Source organism: Arachis duranensis, chromosome 5 (genome assembly GCF_000817695.3).
Source record: "Arachis duranensis cultivar V14167 chromosome 5, aradu.V14167.gnm2.J7QH, whole genome shotgun sequence".
Lineage (NCBI taxonomy): Eukaryota > Viridiplantae > Streptophyta > Magnoliopsida > Fabales > Fabaceae > Arachis > Arachis duranensis.
This window is the reverse complement of record NC_029776.3, coordinates 86,609,278-86,616,267: the sequence shown is the minus strand read 5'-3', so window position 1 is coordinate 86,616,267 and position 6,990 is coordinate 86,609,278.

Here is a 6,990-nt window from a genome sequence, read left to right as displayed (position 1 = left end):
CGCCGCGCAAAAGGGTACGATACATCCTCCTCGCCTGCCCGGCAAGGGAAGACTCATGGAAATACTCCTCGGTACCAGGAATCAGCTGGGAATCTATAAAGTTCCCGGCATCAAAATTCCTCTCCATAACAGTGAGAACCCCCTCAGGACTGGACGACGTTTTCCTCTTCCTCTTGAGGCTAGGGACCTCTTCCACCTCGTCATCGGCGTCCGGGTTAGACGTCGAACCCCCGGTGCCGATCACCTCGCGGAAGGGGGAAACATGAACCGCTTTGTCGACCTCGACCTGGGCAGCTTGGGCCGAGGTCCCAGTCCCGTCGACCGCGGCCTCTTGCTCGGTAGCAGCCTTGTCCTCCGGAGGAGCAGCAGACTTCTCGGCGGCAGATTTCTCATTGTCCCCTTCGTCGTCACTAGCGCACAGGAAGGTTTGGAATAAGTTAGGAAGACCCGTCACCTCGGCAGACATCCCCACTGCGAAAAAGCAAGCGAAGTCGGTTAATCACTACAAATTGTTAACAAAAGCAGAAAGATAAGGGACAAGTAGAGGCTTCTCACAAATATAATTACGACCGGCCTCCCGATCACCCATGAGAAGGTGAGGATTTACATGATTCCTCCCGAAGACTGCCATCAACACATCGGCAATCTTCCTATCCACCGCAGACATGCCCCTATAAGTTACCTTAACGAAGGCATTGGACCCTGCTCCGAAACTCCAATAGGTCGGAATAAGGCGTACCCCCTCTAACGACAGCCAAAAAGGATGACGACCTTTGACAGGGCGGACCTTGAAATATTTGTCCTTAAACCCATGATAGGAGTCTTCAAACAAACCAAAAATCCTCCGACCTTGGGCAGACCGGAAGGACATGAACCCCTTTTTATGTTTCCCCTCCTTCGAAGGGTTAGTAAGGTTGAAGAAGAAAAGAAAAATATCTACAGACACCGGAAGCTCAAGATACTCACAAACCATCTCGAAGCAGCGGATTGAGGCCCAGCTGTTCGGATGCAACTGCGACGGCGCCACGGACACACGGCTTAAAAGCGCCATCTGGAAGGCGGAAAACAGAATACGAACCCCAACTTGAGTAAACATGGATTTGTAGAACCAAATCCAGTCGGCTACTCGGGGGTGGTGGAGATTGATCTCGTACAATCGCTCGTGAGGAGCCGGGACGAAGACGTCATAATTGGCTTCTTCATCAGTCCCTCCGCACAAGTACTCGGCTTGTCGGAACTCGGTGAGCTCCTCCTCACCCATTTGGTTAGGCGAATCCTTCACGTCGGAAACGACCCAAGCATAGGGATCGTACGCCGCGGGAGAAGGGGAAGCCCGGGAGACCGTGCGAGCCATACCTACATGGGGGACCATCCATACCTACATGGGGGGACCATCCAGTCAGTCTAAGAGATCGGTTGCTCAGGCCGAGCACAGACACTACCCCCACTACTCCCCAACTAAGGATGAAACACTATAAATGGATGTAGAAGTTCAAGGAAAAACCTACCCTGGAATGATACCCCCCTAACACGTATAACCACCATTGAAAGACTACACAGCAGCAACAAAAACCAGGCAACAAGCATGCAAGAACGAAGCACGAAAGAAAAGAATTCAAAGAATTACCTGAATTGATGGAAAGAGGATGAAATTGCAAGTCTGGAAAGATGCAAGGAGGATGTACGAGAGCACCACAATGACGTTCTGAAATTTTGTAGCAAGGAAAAGGAAGGAGAGAGATGGGAAGTATGAAGAAATGCAGAAGCATAAAACTGATTGTTTAAAAACTGCCTCCCAAGAAGCGCGAAACACCTGGGGGCAGAATAGTCTTTGCAAATGGGGTTTTTCCACCCCATTATGAGCATTTAATGCTCCGCACAGGGAACGATGCGACGAAACGGTTGCCTATGCAAACCAGAAGACACGCGCGTTGAGGGCGTATTCTCCCCACGTGCGGCCGAGTTGACGAGAACAAACGAAACGGGAGACGACACGCCACTAATAGTCCCCACGACTACCACTGGCGCGTGGGGGCATTGTTACGGCCCAGCCCAAGTGACTCGCGGGTCAACCCGACCCGATGCTGACCCGACCCGAACGGTCGGATGCAAACGGTTCACTGCGCGACCCGGACACGCGTCCCTGACAGCTCCCCACTACAGCTGTGAGGAAGCTTCGAGGAAGATGGGCCTGTCCTCGTAGGGCCCACTTCTGACACGATATAAATAGGGAAGGACCTGCCCTTCCCTCGAGGTACATCACCTTTTCACCTAACATTTCTCCGCCTGCACACTGACTGACTAGATCGTCGGATTGTCTTTGCATGTGGCACCCCCCCTTTTTCTCTCACGACAAGTGCTCGACTTCACGGCAAACCGGAACCTGACACAACCGCGATTGAGGAATCCTCGCTCCCATCAATCATCACCCGACCTGTCCAAAAACCGACCACCGAACAGCACATAAGAACTGTGTTTCTATCATCTAATTGTTATTAAAATTGCCACTCTCATTCATACCCCATCGATCAAAGATCCGAAATTTAACCTCTTGAAATTGTTGGGGTGGTCATTGTTGCTGTGGGAAGATAGTTCAGTTGCTGTTTCTAGTGGTGTTCATAAAGGCAGTGATGATAGTGGTGCTACTGTTCAAGACTCCAGAGGAAGCTTGTGATAATGGGATTGGATTAGTTGAAGAGAGGGTAGAAACCTCAATTCTCTTTTTTCTTGGTTTTGTTTATTTTGTTTTTATTTTTTTTAACCAATAAAAATATTTAAATAATTTTATATGTTTCAGATTTTTTATTTTTATATTTATCTTAAATTAAATACGATATTGAGATATAATTTAATTTTATATATTTTAAGTTAAATATAATATAAAAATTTAATTTAATATTCATCTCTCAATTTTATTTTTTTTTAAAAGTAGCCATAAGTTCATCCATCATATTGAGCATTCTAATTTTGTATTACATTTTTAATTGTTAGGAATCACAGAGTATTATATTATTGTTTTTACCAACATAAATTGGATCAGCTGAAGAAAGGTAGAAGGCTCTCCTCTCTGTTTTTTATTTTTTTATTTATATGTTTCGGTCTTTATATTTATTTTAAACTAAATATAATATTAAAACATAATTTAATTTTATACATTTTATACTAAATACAATAAAAAAATTTAATTTAATATTTATTTTTTAGCCTCAATCTTTTTAAACACATTTCATTCATCATATTGAGCATTCTAATTTTGTATTACAGTTTTATTTGTTAGGAACCAAAAAGTATTATATTATTGTATTTACTAACATAGATAGCATATTTGCATTTATATTCTGTATGATATATAATTAGTTATTTACGTAATGAAAATTTATTGAGTTAATGTCTAAAATGGTTTTTAAATTTTTAACTTATTTTAGATTAGTCTTTCACTTTTTAAATGACCAAATAATTTTTTTACTTTTAGGATCGTGAATTTTCGTTAATCCAAAAGTTATAAAACTTTTTAACGGCATTGAGATGTACATTTAAGTGCCAAACTGCACGCTAATGTGGACACACAATGAATTCAACTCAAATTGGTACTCCAAATTTAATTAAAACACACAAATTAATCCAATTTTCACCTATAAAATTCTAACCCCCAAATATTCATCTTTGTTCTTCGTCTCCATTCCTCTCCTCCTCATTGATGTTGTTCTACCCATAACAAACTTCACATATCAAAATCACAAACAACAAAACAAAAAAAAGAAGGAAACAAATTAGACAAATATAAAATATTAAAATAATTTCTTAATTTCTATTTTTGTGTGATTCAAACTATTATGAACTTTCAAGTTTTTTTTGTCATACATACACCACCTTTATAAAAAAGCAACAACCTTAAAGAAAGAAAAATTGATCCTTAAAAGAATAAAAGTAAACTAATAATTAATAAAAACAAATCAAATGCACCTTTATTCCAATCAATACAATAATGGATCCAAAAGTAGTATTATCCATTGATTGATCCTAACCACCATCTTACTCTATATTCTATATTCTTTGTTGAGTTATGTATATAACTAATCTTATTTTGATGATGACAAATATTATTTTATTGAGTTAAACACCCAATTAGTTTTGATGGCCTTATTTAGTATTGCAGGTCGAAAATATAAATATAGCAGCAGCCCAAAATGGAACAAAGAAATAGAATCTGCTATTGTAGATAATATTTACAAACGAAACCCAAATGAGAAATGACAAAGAAATCACATGGGCCGAGAGGTAAGTGAAAAGAATCCAAGCCCTAGGTACATCACTCAAGCTAAAGCCTTCCAATGCACTTCACAAGTGTGCTTCAGTCAGAATCAGAAAGAGAGAGAGAGAGAGAGCTTCTTCTTCTCCATTTATTCACCAGAGAAGAAAGAAAGAGAAAGGTTAAGCAAAAAGTAAAGGTCTAATCACCCAAATCAAATCCATTTAAGCTAAGTCAGAAGTTAAAGGTGATTTATTTCCATTTGCATGCAATTTATTTTCTTCACTCCTTCCCCAACACTCTGCTACTCTAATTTGGGATAAATGGAGAAGGTGATATTTGATAATCACTGCTGTGAATTAAAGGCCAAAATTGTTTCTTGAAAAAAAAATTCTAGCTCAAGTGTTCAAATCTGGGTTTACCACTGAACCATTTTTCCATTGCTACCCTGAGGTTTTCGGTCTAGCAAAAAGGCTCAGATTCGAAATTTCTAATTTAGGGATTAATTGAAAATAGTGAAATGGTAAGTTGGTGAAGCACACAACTCGAGGAGTTGACTTGGAAGAAAGCAACTCAGTAATATTGAAAGAGGTACAAAAGAAAATTTTTTTTCTTCTTTCTATAGGTAAGGAGAGAGAACCAGATTTTGAGTTTATTCTGAAGAGTTTCTCTGTGAAGAGTTCATCACCTTTGGACAATATTTTCTAATAAAAGAAGCATTCCGTCAAGATGAAGAATTTAATCAGAGTCAACTGAATCCGGTTCAATTTATAGTAACAGAGGCTGTTGAAGCATTAATCTTCTTTATGTTTTACAATTTGTATTTCATTTTTAATGTATATCTTTCTGTAATTTCTTGAGAGGTAAAAAGCTAATTGTCAGAATCCAAGAAAAAGCCAATGAGTGATAAAAGGCTGAGTGACACACTTGAGAGAAAAGTCTAGAGTGATTTCAAATTTCTTTAGGTTATTTCATGTGTCTTGTATCTTGTACCTGTGAGATGTCCCTTTCTAAGTTGGGTTAGCACTTAGAGTGAAGAGTTAGGTATTAGCATAACCAAGTCAAGTTAATTGAGAACTTGAGAGAAAAGGATTGGGTGAATCTTATGAATTGGTGTATGTAATACTTTAACTATAATGAAAATTCTACCATATTGTGGTGGAGATTGGAAGTAGGTTGCATTACACAAGGTAACTGAACTAGGATACATGCTTGTGTCATTCTTCTTCTCTTACTCTAAGTTCTATTTTCTGTTATTTATGAGACAAAATGAAATTATCTCATAAAGTTTCTGCTGCACAGTTCAAACAGACTCTAAGTAAAAGTTTGCAAGTAAAGGCTAAATTCATTAAAGTAAAAGAAAGTCATAGATTTAACCCCCTTCTCTAAGCCTTCTACAACCTTCAATTGGTAATCAGAGCCAAGGTCTCAAGAATCAAGCTTCACCGCTTGGAGCAAAGGTCCAATAGTGAACAACTTGGGCATAACCACAGTTGCCTACACTCTAACAGAAGGGCAGTCAAACAACAGGTCTCCCTTCTTCAACAGGAAGAATTATGCCTACTGGAAAGTGAGGATGCGGATCTTCATCCAATCCATTGATTACAACATATGAAAGATTGTTGTAAGCGGCCCCAAGATTCCAACAAAGATAAGTGCTGATGGAGTGGTGACTACAAAAGAAGAAACTGAATGGAATGATGATGAGAAGAAGAAAGTGGAGATGAATGCTAAAGCCATCAACCTACTTCACTGTGCTATCAGCTTTAAAGAGTACCAAAAGGTGTCTAGATACAAGACAGCCAAAGAAATCTGAAAAAAACTCTAGGTTACATACGAAGGCATTAAACAGGTCAAAGAAACAAGAATTGATATGCTGCAAAAAGAATACGAGATGTTTAACATGAAGGATGGATAAAGTATGGGTTAATACTCAAATTCGTCCCCGAAAGATTACGCGATCTTCATTTTCGTCCCCGAATGATTTTTTAATCAAATTAGTCCCTAAAAGTTAAAAAATAAGTCAAATTAGTCCTTCTGTCAGATGGGCGATGACGTGGTACGTTAAGTGCCACATGGCATGATGACGTGGCACGCCACGTGGCAGGTCAACGCCACAGTCAACGCCACGTGGCAGGTCAGCGATACGTGGCACGCCATGTGGCAGGTCAGTGCCACGTGGCATGTCAGTGAAATGTGGCATACCCGTGACATGCCACGTGTCACTTGACATGTACAAAAGATTTTTATAGTCAAAATAGTCTTTGAAAGTCCAAATGTAAGTCATTTTCATCCCTCAAATTTTAAAAATTAGTCAAACTAGTCCTTATATATTTTTTTATTTTTTTCATAATATTAAATTTGAAATATTTTTTGATACTACTAATTTTAGTAGAAATGTAATTAATAAACAAAACATTAGTAATTGTATATTTTCTTCTTAAAAATTTTTTTCAATAAAATTATCTCTCTCCTTTAATTCTTCTCAAAATCTCTCTTATTCTTTTCTTACATTCTAAAACATTTTTTACATTTTTCTAAATCATATGTTCACATTCGAAATCCAGAAAATTCCTTTTTGAACAGTTGCTAAATTTCTCAAATATTCTAAAACAAAACCTTTTTCCTTAAAGAAGATGTCTGAAAAGTTTTTCCTAGACCGCAACCATGAAAGTAGTTACCTATGCGGTATAAATGATCCTCCGATTCTAAGCATAGGTTCATTAAGCCTATGCTGAACC